Source organism: Lepeophtheirus salmonis, chromosome 5, assembly GCF_016086655.4.
Source record: "Lepeophtheirus salmonis chromosome 5, UVic_Lsal_1.4, whole genome shotgun sequence".
Lineage (NCBI taxonomy): Eukaryota > Metazoa > Arthropoda > Copepoda > Siphonostomatoida > Caligidae > Lepeophtheirus > Lepeophtheirus salmonis.
In genome coordinates, this window is record NC_052135.2 from 8686166 (window position 1) to 8701002 (window position 14837).

The following is a 14837-nucleotide window of genomic DNA, read 5'->3' on the forward strand; positions in this document are numbered from 1 at the left end:
AAGATATCAACTGACAGTGTCTTTACTATTTTGCGTGAAAAATAGTGTATGAAAAAGGTATTCTCAAAGTGGGTTCTGTGTTTGCTCACAGTCGATCAAAAACCACCAAGGTGTCAAGGACTCGGAGCGTGATTTGGAGCTATTTTGCCGCAATTTATTGTAATTCTTGCGTCGGCATGTCACAATGAATGAAAAAAATTATTTAAAAAAAAAAATACCTGGCTTGATGTAGATTATGTTGATGAATAAAGTTGACTTTTGCTAAAATATTAAGTTTTACTTAATTTGCTCTGGGAATTATTGTATTTTATATAGAACATTTTTGATGATGTATAGACTAAAGTTTTGGGTCAGTCCTTATTTTTTCGGTCCAAAACAGTCTTACGATCGTTTCTAACCATCCTTAATACGGTCAGTCATTGGGGCCGGCCCTTCACTGTATGTCTTTGGAATTTGTCCTAAAAATGCCGATGGTTCATTAACCCAAATAAGATATATTTTTTTAAAACATTGCGCATATCTGGCAAAAGTATTCATATTTTCCTTATAATGAAATATAAAATGAACTCGTATTTTTACTTATTTATATAGTTTATTCTAAAGGACTCGAGGGAAAGAGTGGACAGACAAAAAAAATACAACAACAAAAACACAAATATTTGGAAAAGAAATAAGTTCTTCATCTACAACTATTGCACCGACGGATATATAGGGTTTTTTTCTCTCATGATTAAAAATGGTAATTTTTTATAAAATATTTGTTAATACTTTGTTTTATTATCTTTATTAAAGAATTCAATTATTATTATTTTTTTTTTTTAAATAAATATAAAGTTAAAAAAGAACCGAATTTACTTTTTAAAATTAACTCCTTTAGTGAATTTTATCTATAAATTTAAACAATATTATTAGGAAATAATACATTCAAATAATTAATTATAATTAAATGTGGTCAATAATCAAGACATGTATGTGCACAATTTCATGCATACTTGCACTTTTACTATCCCGAACATTATTCCTCCCTTCTCTGTTCGTCTCTTTCGAGAAAGTTTTACGTCCATGTTAATAAGAACTTGCCAATATTTTCGAATAACTTTTGTCTACATATCATGAAAATCGGGTAGGGATATATGTATTGTTTCTTTTTCCATTAGATCATGCAGGATTTTGGTTATATTTATTAAATTTTTGAGTTGTAATGAGGTTGCGACTTCTCGGCTGTAATGAATATATTTTCGAAGACTTCCTTGATTCAGTGGCATAATGATTGGCCAGTATAACCTTTTAGATCAAGGTGTTTTGAATACTAATATTACTAGTGTCCAAAATAACAAAACTAAGGTAGTCCAAACAAAAAGCTGATATGTCTTAATTTGGTTTAAAATATAACCAACAAAATAATATAAAATATCAGTTTGTTGATCAGACAAATCAGTATCTTCTTGTAGCTGAGGAGTTAGTTCTTGAAGAAAAGATGTTTTATCCGCTTCGTCAGATTTATTTCTTCCTTCTTTTAAATCATCTAAGAAATCAATTAGATTTAGATTAGATCACCATCATCATATTGATAATAAAAGATCCCTTTACCTTCATAATCTGACTTCTAGCAATTACACTAAGATTATTTGAATGGTACGTATGTTAAAACTTCAAACTCAAGGGCTTCTTGGATAAAAATTCAGATGAGAGTGGCTTTTGAACTTCGTGATCAGGATAACCTTTCTTTTTTAATGCACCCGTGAGTTTTAGCATACAAAAGTTCTAACATTAGAATTCTTTGCTTCCTTTGAAGTTCCTCTGCGTCTCTGTTTCTGTTAAACGGGAGCTTTCGTTTGTTTTATATCTTAGAATATTCAAATAAAGTAGGAATTGTATTATGTACCAAACGCTACCGTCCTTTTGAAGACTTCCGCAGAAACATGGATTCTTTAAACTGAGCCTAAAGTGAATAATTTAAGTATTAATTATTAGAATATGAAGACCAGTGACATCCTTATAAAACAACCAATTAATTTAATTTTCCCATCCCTCACATAGTAAAAAATACTTGATTCTATTACTCTTGAGTCTTTGGCTGGATTCCAATTTGCACGTTTGATGGCATTGATCCACAACTTCCTTCGATTGACGTCTTATGGAAAATTAAACACATTTTCATGAGCGATAAGCCCATACTTTTTACTCGAAGTTGATCTAATATTACAATACACTGCACTACACGAAACCAGTATGAAAAATATACTGCAATTAATAAGTATTAGCTAATTACGATAAATAATTAAATTAAGCGTATAATGCAGTACATAAATTATTTGCCTTCAAGACTTTTAAAATAGACCTTATGGCAGCTGACAATTTTAAACCAATCAGCAAAGAGAAGGAAAAAACATGTTATTCCTTCTTCTGGCTGTCCACTTGAATCCTTTAGTTTATTCTACCAAATAAAAGAATAATTAAAAAAGAGAAAAAAACCTTAAAGACGTCAAGAGCGAACGATTTTACCTTCTTAAGGACAAAAAAAAGAGTTTGTTATCTTCCACGATATTAGTTCCTAAATAAGGACCGATACAACACTAGAAGATAACTCTATTACAATTTTTACAGAATTCAGCATTTAAGGTATATTGTATTTGAAAGATAAGTCTAATCAGCGCCAATATTTTCAATTACATTTTTCCATTAATACCTCTCATATAGATTCGATAGTACCTTATGTGAACATAATATACTCTCAATTCTTTCAACCAAGATGACCTGTTTTAAATCTGGCATTCTTACGAACATTAAATCCAAAGTTTAATCAATTTTAAAAGTGAAACAGCTCTTTAAAATAATATCTTAGCTCATACATTCATATCACAACTAACGGAGTATGTAAGTATGTATAGTAAGTTTAGAAGAAGAAGATAATGTTATGACGACTAATGTATAGGACTCAGACAAACACTTTCTCTTGTTCATATCCTTTTTTTATTTAATCCATGATTTACATCTCATTAGAATCTCAACTATTGTCTAACTTTGTATGAAAAATGTATCTCGCATAAATGGTCATAGAGGTGGAAATATTGATTTTACAGTCAAATTATGGTTTTAGTATTAGCGAATCTTTTGAATGGGAAAAGGTTTGCATTACCTGGCCTAGATTTTTTTTCTTTATTTCTCTGTTTTGCACTTTTTCAAGGAATAGACGCTTAATGATTTTTTTAATGTATTAGGCCTTAAGTGGTACCATTTGAAACCGTTGCTATTTATGATATTTTATCCCATTTCAACTCTTACATATCAATATTTGTATTTATATGAATTTATGAAGAAAATAATAACCATTTTTCATCCTAAAGAAAAATTTTAATCTTCCATATACGTCCCAGAGTTGATTGCAATTGATCAATCGTAACAATTTTGAAAAATGACTGACGGGAAATCTACTGGTACCAATTTTAGCACTGTTGCATAATTAATTGTGAAGTTATTAACATTCAAATAATTAATGAATTTAGAAAATTTCAAATTAGCAAACACTACTTGATAAATGATCCTGTTTCTACATCTCCAGCTAAACGGAAATTTATTTTGTTTTTGTAATCTAACCACTTGTGTGAGTGGAGGGAAAAAATCGACCGCAATGCACTCATACTGGATCTGGATTATGTCAAACTTTGTTCAAATTGTAGCACACAACACTGCATTTAAATACTAGTGATGGGACGACTCCAAAAAAATCTGACTCTAATGCTATTCTACTATTAATTTCTATGCCGATTATTTAATATTTTGTAAAATAAGTTTTAAAAAATACAATTTTACTATAAATTTCTAAGAATTACAATTGATAAAATAAATTGCTTTCCTTTATTTAAGGTAATTCCTCTGCCCGGGGAGCTTTTTCTAAGGCGAATTTTCCGAGGGCGAGAAATCCCTTGGCAAACTTACCAAAGTAAATTTTGCAAAAAAAAAAACACCTTTCCTAGATCCCTTTACAAAACTGATAAAATTATAAAATAACAATATCTGCACCAACTTCATGTTCTTAGAACACATTTGTTCACGTTTAGTTTGTGTGCAATTGGTTTCTTCTCATTTTGCTTTTCGCATGCACGTGAGTTATAAGTAGGAAATAATGGTTGTATATGTAATTTTGTACAATAAAACAAAAAATAATGTTTATACGATAATATAACATCGTCAACTGTCAATACAAAATTAGTTTGTATGTATAGGAACCACCCGTCCGTTGGGACAGCATATACACTGTATTAACCTGTCCGACAGAACAATTAGTCTGTCACGGAAGGTCGTACAAGTGTTAATGTTTTAAAGCACTGCCTTTTTTATTTTCTTAGACCTAACCTACCGGGCGGTCCATTGTAATATGAACACTTTTTAATTCAACAACTAATAAAGGTTAAGTGATTGAAATCAATTCATATTTCAATATATTAATGCATAAATAATTAGTCACAAAAAAATAACTGAGCTTTCTAGCTTACGTACAAGTGGAAAAAATGAACCTTGAAACTGATTGACTAATTTCCATTCGCACACTCTAACCAGTTGCGCGTTTCCAGGACCACCGTCTACGTCGTCAGCAAATCGGTAACTTTTTACAGAAGAAGAACTCTATCAAAAAAGGCCAAATTGGAACCGGAGGAGTTAAAGAAAACAGTCCAGGCAAATTGTCTCAAGTCCAAGAGGGCCCAGGAAATGTTTTTTGAGGTTTCACACCAAATTCTCCAGAGACCTATAAAAAAGTGGGTGAAAAGAGCCTTATGAGGGGGAGAGGCCACTTTTGACACCAACAATGAAAGAAATCCATCTCCACTGTTGTTAGACTGTTTTTGAGATAGTCTTTTGAGTTCTTATAAACTACTTTTCCACACTTTTGGACCCCTACAACCCTAATGTCAACCCTTCGACTCCAATTTTGGGAGCATGTGGAGGGGAAGTCCTGCAGTGGCCTTCATCTAAACAAAGAGGCCCTCAAAGCCACTGTCAGCCAGCACTAGAACGCCATTACATAGGACTACATCTCCAGAGGCCTTCTTCTGCCGTCTGGAAGCCATTATTGCCTATAAGGACGGCTATATTAATTATTAAAAAAGCTCAGACATACATCTATTTTGAGTAATAATTTTGTTGAAATTGTACTGTTAATTGATAAATTATATCTTGTTGAAGTGAGTTTAAAAATCAAAGTATACAGATTTTTAATGGACCATTCGATATTTTATGAGAAGGGGGGGAGAGAGACTCAGCTGTGATGTTCTCATAGGGATCTTCTTCTTTTTTTAATTTTACTACACGTCCCTGTGTGTGTGAATGTTATTACAAAAAATTTGGTTAATTTACTATAAATATGTAAATTGATCAAAATATATTGACGCACAATGTTCATGAATCATCATATATAGATCCTTAATTCCAAAAACTTTACTTTATTCTTATAAAATAAATCCTATTGATATTTAGAAATGATAATTCGAAAAAGTTTTATACCAATCTTGTATGTTGTACATTAGTACATTTTGTGCTTTCTTCGTGTTTTGCTTTTATTTAAAGTACCTATGATGTAATTAAGTCATAATTAGCCTTCAGAACAAAGTGATAAGTGCCAATATTTATCATTAAAAAAGTTAAAGGAGTAACGTATTGTAATATATAACCAGTCTTAGGGTAATTTCTAATTAATTTTGGAAAATATGTTGGCTGTTCAATTTATAACACAAAAATATTTTTCCCTTCCCAAAATAAGAGGATGTAAGAATTATAGGCCATGTTTTTTGTCAAGAAATAATAAATAATTTAAAGCCAAATAACAAATTACTACAAAACAAAACTTATTATTGGATTTTGTTACAATACGTGTTTTACAAATAAAGTTATATAAAACTTATCTGAATGATATAATCATATGTAAGGCAGTACAAGTTGAGAGTACGAATGGAGTAATGAATATGGAGGAAAATAATACTATTAACCAGTGCGTTAAAAAAGCACGAAAATTAAAGTGGACACCCTCGGAATTTGAAGAATATTTTGGAGGAGAGACGATTACACTAATTACCTCTCAGTGTTACTCTCCGTCATCCATAAGCAAACACATTACTGGTTAAACCTTATAGTTTATACGCATAATTAGGGATGTACATTTAAAATAGATGTGTACGTAATTTGCAAGATATTAGTGCTCTAATTAATTATTTTTTAATTCCAACTACTCCATCTGAACTAGAAATTGTCTTTAAAGTCTATTTATATACATTACCACTTCCAGCATTTCCTTCCTAGGAACGACCGAGTATCAAACCTCTGCATATTGTTTTTTAAGAAAAAAAATTGTGCATTGAGCTAAGTTGTTTAGACTTAAACAAATAATGATAAATTATTACTAAAATTATTGGCTTCATAATATTCTTAAAACACATGTGAACCATTTGTTGATAATCGATTATAAAATAACGAGTATCCTTTTCCATATAAATTAATTGGAATTTTTATTGTCTTCTAGAACTTATATAAATTGCTACTTTTCAAAATAAAGTTGTTCAGTCTATATTTCAATCGTATGTTCATTTTACATGTAACATAATGTCACACCATTTCCGGCTCAAATGAAAATTTACATCGTATGTTTTTATTATCAACTATTGATGTCAATCAAAGAGACAAAAATGGAATCAACGTAGCTCATGGACAACACGCTCCGGATAAATTATTCTCTTGCACTCAATGTGGGTAGGTTCGCACCCCCCGGTCATTCCTAGAGTAATAAATATACTTTATGCATACGGACTTTACATAAGATTCCTAGGTTCGTTTGAGAAAAAATGGAATACTATAATGTTTACTGATACTTATTCAGTGCAGCTCCATCTAACCAATTAAAAGAACATTAAAAAAGAGACAAAAGATCGTCTTATCTCGTATCAACGGAACGCTGACTTCAGAGGCCCGGTTGTTCAGATCCCAGACATAGTTCCAATGCAATCTGGTAAGATTCTTTTAAAATTCATGTCTATTCCTCTTATAACAAAGGCTTACATTGAGTATTATGTTATACATCGGCAAGTTGGGAACGATATTCACAATTTGGATATTGCGTCCATGCACAAAGAGAAAACAATGAAAGGTTTAGTCTTGGCTTTGAGCTTCGTGGAATCAAGAGAAGACATACATGAAACAATATTTTTTTGGTATAGTTGAAGCTGAAATGAAAAAAATTAATTAATATAAAGTTCGTCATTGCAAAATCAGGAGAGGTGGTTAATAGATATTGTGAATGTGCGGGAGGAATCAGTCCACATGGGACCTGTAAATATGGGGTTTCTGCCTCCTTATAAAAGGAATTTGTGTTTCTAATGGCAATCTTTATGTATCAAAGTCCTCTACAGACTTTTAAACGTCCAAAAAAATTATATGGTGGCGAACCTGTAGTGGCTGAAAAGTTGTGCCGAGTTTTGTTTGAAAAATGTTAGTATATACCACTGTAACTGTACTAAAACTAAATTTCAGTTGTCAACAATGACGATGATCCTCAACCTCAGCGTTTCCGCAACAGACCTAAATTTGTTGATGAGTTAAAAATGACCATCTTGAATTCTCAATTAAATACTGCATGGAAATATAGCTTTGGGTTTGCATGTCTGACAACAGACATCCTCGCTCACGATTATTTGGCTCATTATTAGGTGAAGGACTGTGTCAAAGTATACGATCAGGATATCATAAGAATTGAGAATAATGCTCGATTACATGTATCGTCTACGGCATGGAAAGCAGAGCAGAAATGGAGATACACTGCCTCCAGATTTGGTGACATATGTAAGACATGTCACGGACGAGACTTTACCAAACTGGCAGAGTCAATATATCAGCCAAAAAAAATTGTATCTGCTACTATTTCCCATGGGAAGGCGCAAGAGTCTTCTGCTTTAAAAAGTTTACACAATTAACAAAAAAAAATTGTTAACAAATATTTTTCATTAATTCAGAATATCCCTTTTTGTCTGCATCTCCCGATGTACTTGTGGAAGAAGGCTCAATCATCAAGGTGAAATGTCTTTATTCAAGACGTTAAGATAAAATTGCTTCCGGATATAAATTTCCATTTTTGGAGATTCGTAGTTTTACCATTTTTCTTTTACAAACCACAGATGCTGATTTAAAATGCAACTTTAGTATCCTTCTATACAATATCCCTGGATATTTAATAAATTATTCATTTACCTGATGGATTATTAACAAATTTTGGGAGCGAGAACATAGGTCGAAAGAAGTTATTCCTTAGTAAAGGACTTATTAGTCAACTTTGTTTTGTTTTGGACATAAAATACCCATACCTTATAAAGTATGGGAAAATAAATTAAATTTCTATAGGAAGATTTATTGACCTTAAACTTCTCCCATTTTCAATGTTAATCAACGAAAAAATTTCCCTTAACTAGATTTTTACTTACTTGTGACTTGTGAAAAAGAGATGGGATTGCATCTCGTTTCAAATGGCGCTATGTTTTTCAACCCACGGAAGATAGAGTTTGCCTTGGCACTCGGAAATCTTCTGGCTTGAAGTGTTTTTCACATAATACAGAGTATGGTGATGGCCTCCAGTGTGAACCATTATCCTCTTTTTTATTTAAAGGGAATCGAAATGATCCCTCTCTCGATCACCCAGGGACAACACAAGAAGATGGTATATATATATAAATTATAATAATAACTATCATACAAATATTGCGATATTGCAAATTGTAAACATGAAATATTATTAATTAATAAGAAATATTAATGTAACTATTATTACTATAAATATAAATCTTATAAGTTATTACTTATTATTTATTGATAGCTAAAGAATACATCGGCGACACACAACAGTTGACGTAATCTTAAGCGATACTAGCACCCTTAAGTAATCCATACTTATATTATCCCAAGCGACAGTGAGCCACACACCCTTACAGATAATGAATACTTTTCAGTTTGATCTTGCTCTATTTATTTATACACACTATATATTTTTTCCCATAATGTAATTTATTTTAGAATCCATGTATTGGAGTTAATTTTAAATTAGCTGACTTAATTTTATTTGAACACTTTTTTGAATATTAGAATATTTGAAATGATTAGGGAGATTGTTTTGTCACTATTTTTGATTTATAGAGTATGCAAACAATTTCATAAATTAGAAAATAGAGTGAATTAAGGAAAGTGATCATGATTGCTCCAGTAATTTTTGAAAAATTGAAAGAAAAATATATGCTATATATCCTTAAAATATTGAAAAAAATTATCAATATTTGTAAAAATTATTATTATTCTTATCCATTAATATAATTTATTAAGATATAAATACATATTTTTTTAAAAGTATAAATACATTATTATTATCTCTGTAGAATATTAAGTGCAATTGTTATTTGCTAACAGTAAAGGAGCTTTTTGGAGGGATGGACTTAGGGATAGAGAAGTGGCCCAGAAGCTATTTACGATTCAAAGATATACCAACCTATTTCAGATGCGATATATTAATAAGCAGAGAAGTCAAAATCCTTCTAGAGTTATACATAGAGGATAATGTATATCTTAGAAAATATTCTTTAAATTAATGATGATTGTTATTGCCTCAAGACTCTTCATAGTGAACGTGAGAATAACCAAAGTTATATCTAAATCTTACGAGTCTCATTGCAAAGACTCCACGTTAATATGCTTCTGGACTTCATAATAAATTGCCATTAGTATTAAGTCCATTAAAAGTTCTTGACACCTTAAAAATCCGAATGAACCATTCCTTCTTCATTCAAGATATCCAGCTGGCATACCTTGTCTCTAAGTATCTTGGAAAAGACAAGTTCAATCCAAAAAGCATGTAGCATCTACAGCAACTATTTCAGCTAAGGCTGTTAATAAAAATATTTCCTCTAATGATTTACTTGAACTAACATCATGAATGTTACATAAACAAGGATCTGTTCCATCTGCAAAATTTATACACCTCCAGCATTTCAAGCTAAAGTATACCTTCTGAGCGATCAGAAAGATCTTGGAAAAGGGAGATCCATCAAACTATTCTACCTTTATTGGCAGTGGATCATCTAGATTCGAGTGAAATATCCCTCAAGTTGTAGAAATTCCTCAAGTTTAAGTCTCTCATGTCATTGTTGGTGTTGAATGTGACATGATCTCCAAGAAAGAAGAAACACTAGCCCTGAAAGAAAAATTTGCACAATGCAGGAAGAGCTAAAATTTTCACAAGTGGAGACTTCAGATCTGAAGCAAAAGGATAAACGTTTGCAACCTAAAATATACAAAAAAGATTCCCTCCAATGTATTCTGACTCAAACGCCAGCTCAAAACAAAAGAATCCTAACCCCACAAAAGAAACTTTTCATTATGATAGAGAGGATGTTACAAAATTTTATTTCGGAAGACTATGAACAGTAAAACTTTTGAGAACTTGAGAAGAACTCAAACTGTCCAGTGGCCAAGTTGCCAAACTGTTGATGTGTGGACCGCAGGTTTTAATGTTGTCCCTGTAATTCAGAAAGATTGCTTACGAATTTTTCACGAAATATGTCTTAATTTTAAAAATGAAGAAGGCTACATTGCAGCTCTCTCTCTTTTGACGAGGTTGATATCAAGAACCACCTTGAAACTGAAACTAAAAATCAATCCATATATGGTGACTGCAAGAAAGTTCAAGCTGCAATTGTCCGAGGTCTTTTTAAGTCTTGGAAACAGCCTGTATATTTAAAGTTTCCTTCAAGAGACTATTCGAGATTATCAATGAAATTGAAGTATGTGGCATCCAGATCTTTGACATCATTTTTGATCTCGGAATTAAGACCTTCCACAGTCAGCTTGGGCTCCTCAAACTTGGTCAGTTTTCTGACCCACATGATCCAAGACGGCCAATTTTTGGATTTCTGGATGTGTCACATTTGATTAGACTAACACAAAACGACCTTCTTGACAAGGGATATATCATTCCTAATTGTAATGGGAAATCACTGAGGTTTGATGAGGTATGTCAAGTGTCAAGGAGCGCTCATTCCTTGTCTCTTGATTTTAATTAAATTTCTGAGTGTATAGTTATTTTAATTACATTTTTGTTTAAAAATAAGTTATTATAAGTGTACTAAGTGTGTTTTTATTAAATGTTTTGGATTATCAGTGATATCCTTAACCTTTTTTTCCCCCGTCAGAATCTATTCTTGAGGATTCTAATTGTCATAGAGACTTCATTTTTTTTTTTATTATCCTATTTTTTATTCTCCCATTTGTATTCTTCCTCCAGCTTATCCTGCTGAGAGTGTGTATTTGCTCTACCTTCCTTTGAGATCTCATTTATGGAGTAAAGCATTAAACCAAGTAGTGGATCGAGATCCAACGTCATCAATAGCTGATAAATGTCTTGGTCAAAGTTTACTTTTTTTGTCTGCTAGAGGAAGGAATTTTGTTATTATTGCTACCTTCAAGAGAATAACAAGTATAGCTACTAGCTATTAGTTATAAATTATGCCCAATGATAAGATTAATGTATCGGAGTCTTCCGAGAATGGACTATTTTGACAGCTTCCCCACTTGTCCTTCAAGGGAGCTTTTTAACCATGCCAAGAGTCTTTTTAGAATTTAGAGAGAAGGAAAGTTCATGCAACTCTGCTAGTCAACTCAATTACAAAATATATATTTGTACATAAATGATATATGAAAAAATTACGAGAATAAACATCCTCATCTTTGATCTCGAATAAACAACTTAGTGGGTTAACAAAACTTCAACTTATAAAAATCTTCTTAGCAAAGCTAAGTCCGTCTTCTGGACCTCAAATAAGTATCTTCTAAAAAGTATAATATATTGGATACCATAATAGCCCTTAAATACATCTACGAATATTTACTGAAGAGTACCTCTAGCGGACAAAAAAAGTGTCTGTGCACCAAAATATTTTCCCCCTATTGATCATGTGGGTCTCCGTTCCGCTACTTGGTTTAAAGCTTTACTATGGAGAAAAACGCTACTGATCGTCCCACAGATGATCTTGCTAAGAAATAGTATTCTCATATCACTGCAAGAAGTGGTAACTATAATCTTAAAGTTTAAGAGAGCATAAGTATGACTGGGGACTTTAAATGAGAAACTTTTGTTGTTCTTATTGAGGACAAGGATGAAAAGGTTTCTCCTCAAGAGTGGAAAAAATGATGTTGGAAAATGCGGAAAATTGGAATTGCAAAAGTCAGTCTGTGAACATTTAAGTGTGTTCAATTCATGGTTAAAATAATTTACTACCAATCCGAAGAAATGAGGATGGCAATTATTTTGATATTAATGATTGGAGGGATAACAATATTAAACGAACCATATAGAATCATTTATTGCTAGGCGAATAGAGCCGATTCTTAACAAAAGGATAGGAGGACATCATAAAGGCTTCTTGAAAAACAGGAAGATTTCAGGTATATCACGCAACATTCAATGTTCAATAGAATCATTCGGTGCACTATTATTGCAATTGATATCAGTAAAGCGTTTGATTCCATTCATCATCGAGAAATCCTATAATATGTCAAACAATTACTGATGAATTTTTTCAAAATTTTTAACCAATATAGAACCGGAGAAATCACTGAAACCAAATAAATATCCTTAGATGGTCTTGAAAAGGCTCCAATTTTTATTAAAAGGAGCTGCAGACATGGATGTCCGAAATGGCACCCCTTCATTTCAATATTACTTGTGATCAAGAAATTTGTCAGCTGTTTATTTAAATGCAATTTTTTTACACTGGAAAAATATGGGCTTTTGGAGTCAATTTTGGAAAGAACAAACATCTTTTAGACATATCTGCCGATGATTTAACTATTGATGTGTCTATCCAGGAATTTTAGAAGTTATTTTTCCAGTTTAGATAAGAAAAGGGTGTTTTAAATTAGTTAAAAAGATAGAATAAATCTTCTGTTGTTAAGGAAGTTTCTCAGTCTAGTGATTTGCAAAAAAAAATGGTGATGCTGATTACTGTTTCTAAAGTAATAAATGAATTAAACGAAGCAATCTTTCCCAGTCGGGGTAAGAAATAAATGACTATTGGGCAAGAAGGAGTTTTTCTAGTTTTTATTCCAAAAAAATTCAAGGATGCTCATGTTATTCTTAAGAATAGAATCATGTTTCTTGGAATATAATGGGCTTTTTTATTTAAAGAAATGAGAGTTTTTTACGAAAAACGAATAAAAAAACTATTTAGAAATGCTTATAATCCTTAGGATACCTGAATGGAGGAGATTGAACTTGCAGACGTCTGTCGACATGTACAACGTAAAGTTGATTCTTTCAGTGTATTATTTAGCTATCACTTTGCCAAGATTGGAAAATTGGGCGATTGAAGCTGAACATGGTTGGCTATAAGTTATTTCACCGAACTTATATTTAAGCTCTGCAAAGGCCAAGGAAACAACTTGGGAGGGCTAGTTAATTTAGATCATGTTCTACCTAAAATATACAAAAAAATTATAATTTATTTCTCCCGTAATCCAGAAAAAAAAATAGCGTTCTTCCATTTGCAATTGTAAAATCTATCAATACATTATGATGGAAACAGATTTATCTAATTCCCTTCTGTTTGACCTATCTCCATCCTGGCTTGGCTCTTAAAGAACCTTTTGGAAAGCTTCTACACTTTGGTACTAAAGCATATATACCTCACTTCTGGGTGTCCAATAAGCTTTCACTCTGGGAAGAAAATATTCATTGTATCCTCAGCAAAATGCGCAGCCTTTTCCTTAAGGATACCCTGTTTCAATGATAGAGAAAGGAACTACACTGCAGACATTGTTAGCTTTTTCCCACAATGGTAATAAGTAGATACCTGAGGATGAGGACAAGAAAATCAAAGATAGAGTTGTTGTTTGTTTGTCGGTTTTAATTTTATCATTTTCATATTTTACGTACCTATATTTTAGTGATAGACATTAGTATATTTCTATATTGTCTGTTAAAAAAATAGGTTTTTAATACTCAAGGGTTCCACTTTGATCTAGGGGGTTAATTTTAAACTATAACATTTATTTATGATTAATTTTATCGCAATCCCTCTTGATTTATTTCATTATTATTTTGATCTTAGTATTGTTGTATTAAATTTAAATAAAAGCCCAATTTAAAAAAATGAGGTTCGGAAAAGAACTTTTGAAAAGCTCATAAAACTTGATAGTGGTGAATTGAAAGTTTATTGGAAATTAACTGAACATCATATTGAGTACAAAGAGATATCTCCCCAAGGGGTTAGGCTGGCTTGTCATATATTCTCCGAGACAACTGCTAAAGATTTCATTTTAAGGATGTAAAATGAAGAGGCTAAATAGTTGAAAATTCTTGTTTAATCGGGGATTTGACGTCATTCATTTACGAATCCTTGTTGTTTTAAAAAAAATCCCCTTAGAGGAGGGTTTGGTTTGTACCTTGAAGAGCAACTGGCAATCCTGGATGAGATGTTGGATTCCATGAACTCGATGCAAATTGATGATCTACCTCTACCTCTAAGTACAGTGGATGATTGCAATTTTAATGAACAAAAGGAACCTGTGGAGCAACAAAAAAAAAAGGCCAAACTGCCTTGGTAACTTAGAATAATTGTTTCAATTCATTCGATAAAGGACCTCTAAAACTACCTTATAAACAATACCAATATGAAGTTCATTTTGCCAGCAAGGTTGAATACAGATTGCCTCGATAACTTCTCTTCAAGATCGAGAGGAATGTCAAGTTAGTTAGTATAATGATTTCCTGATAATTATTTGAAATACTTTAGTAATTTTTCGATTTTAACTCAATT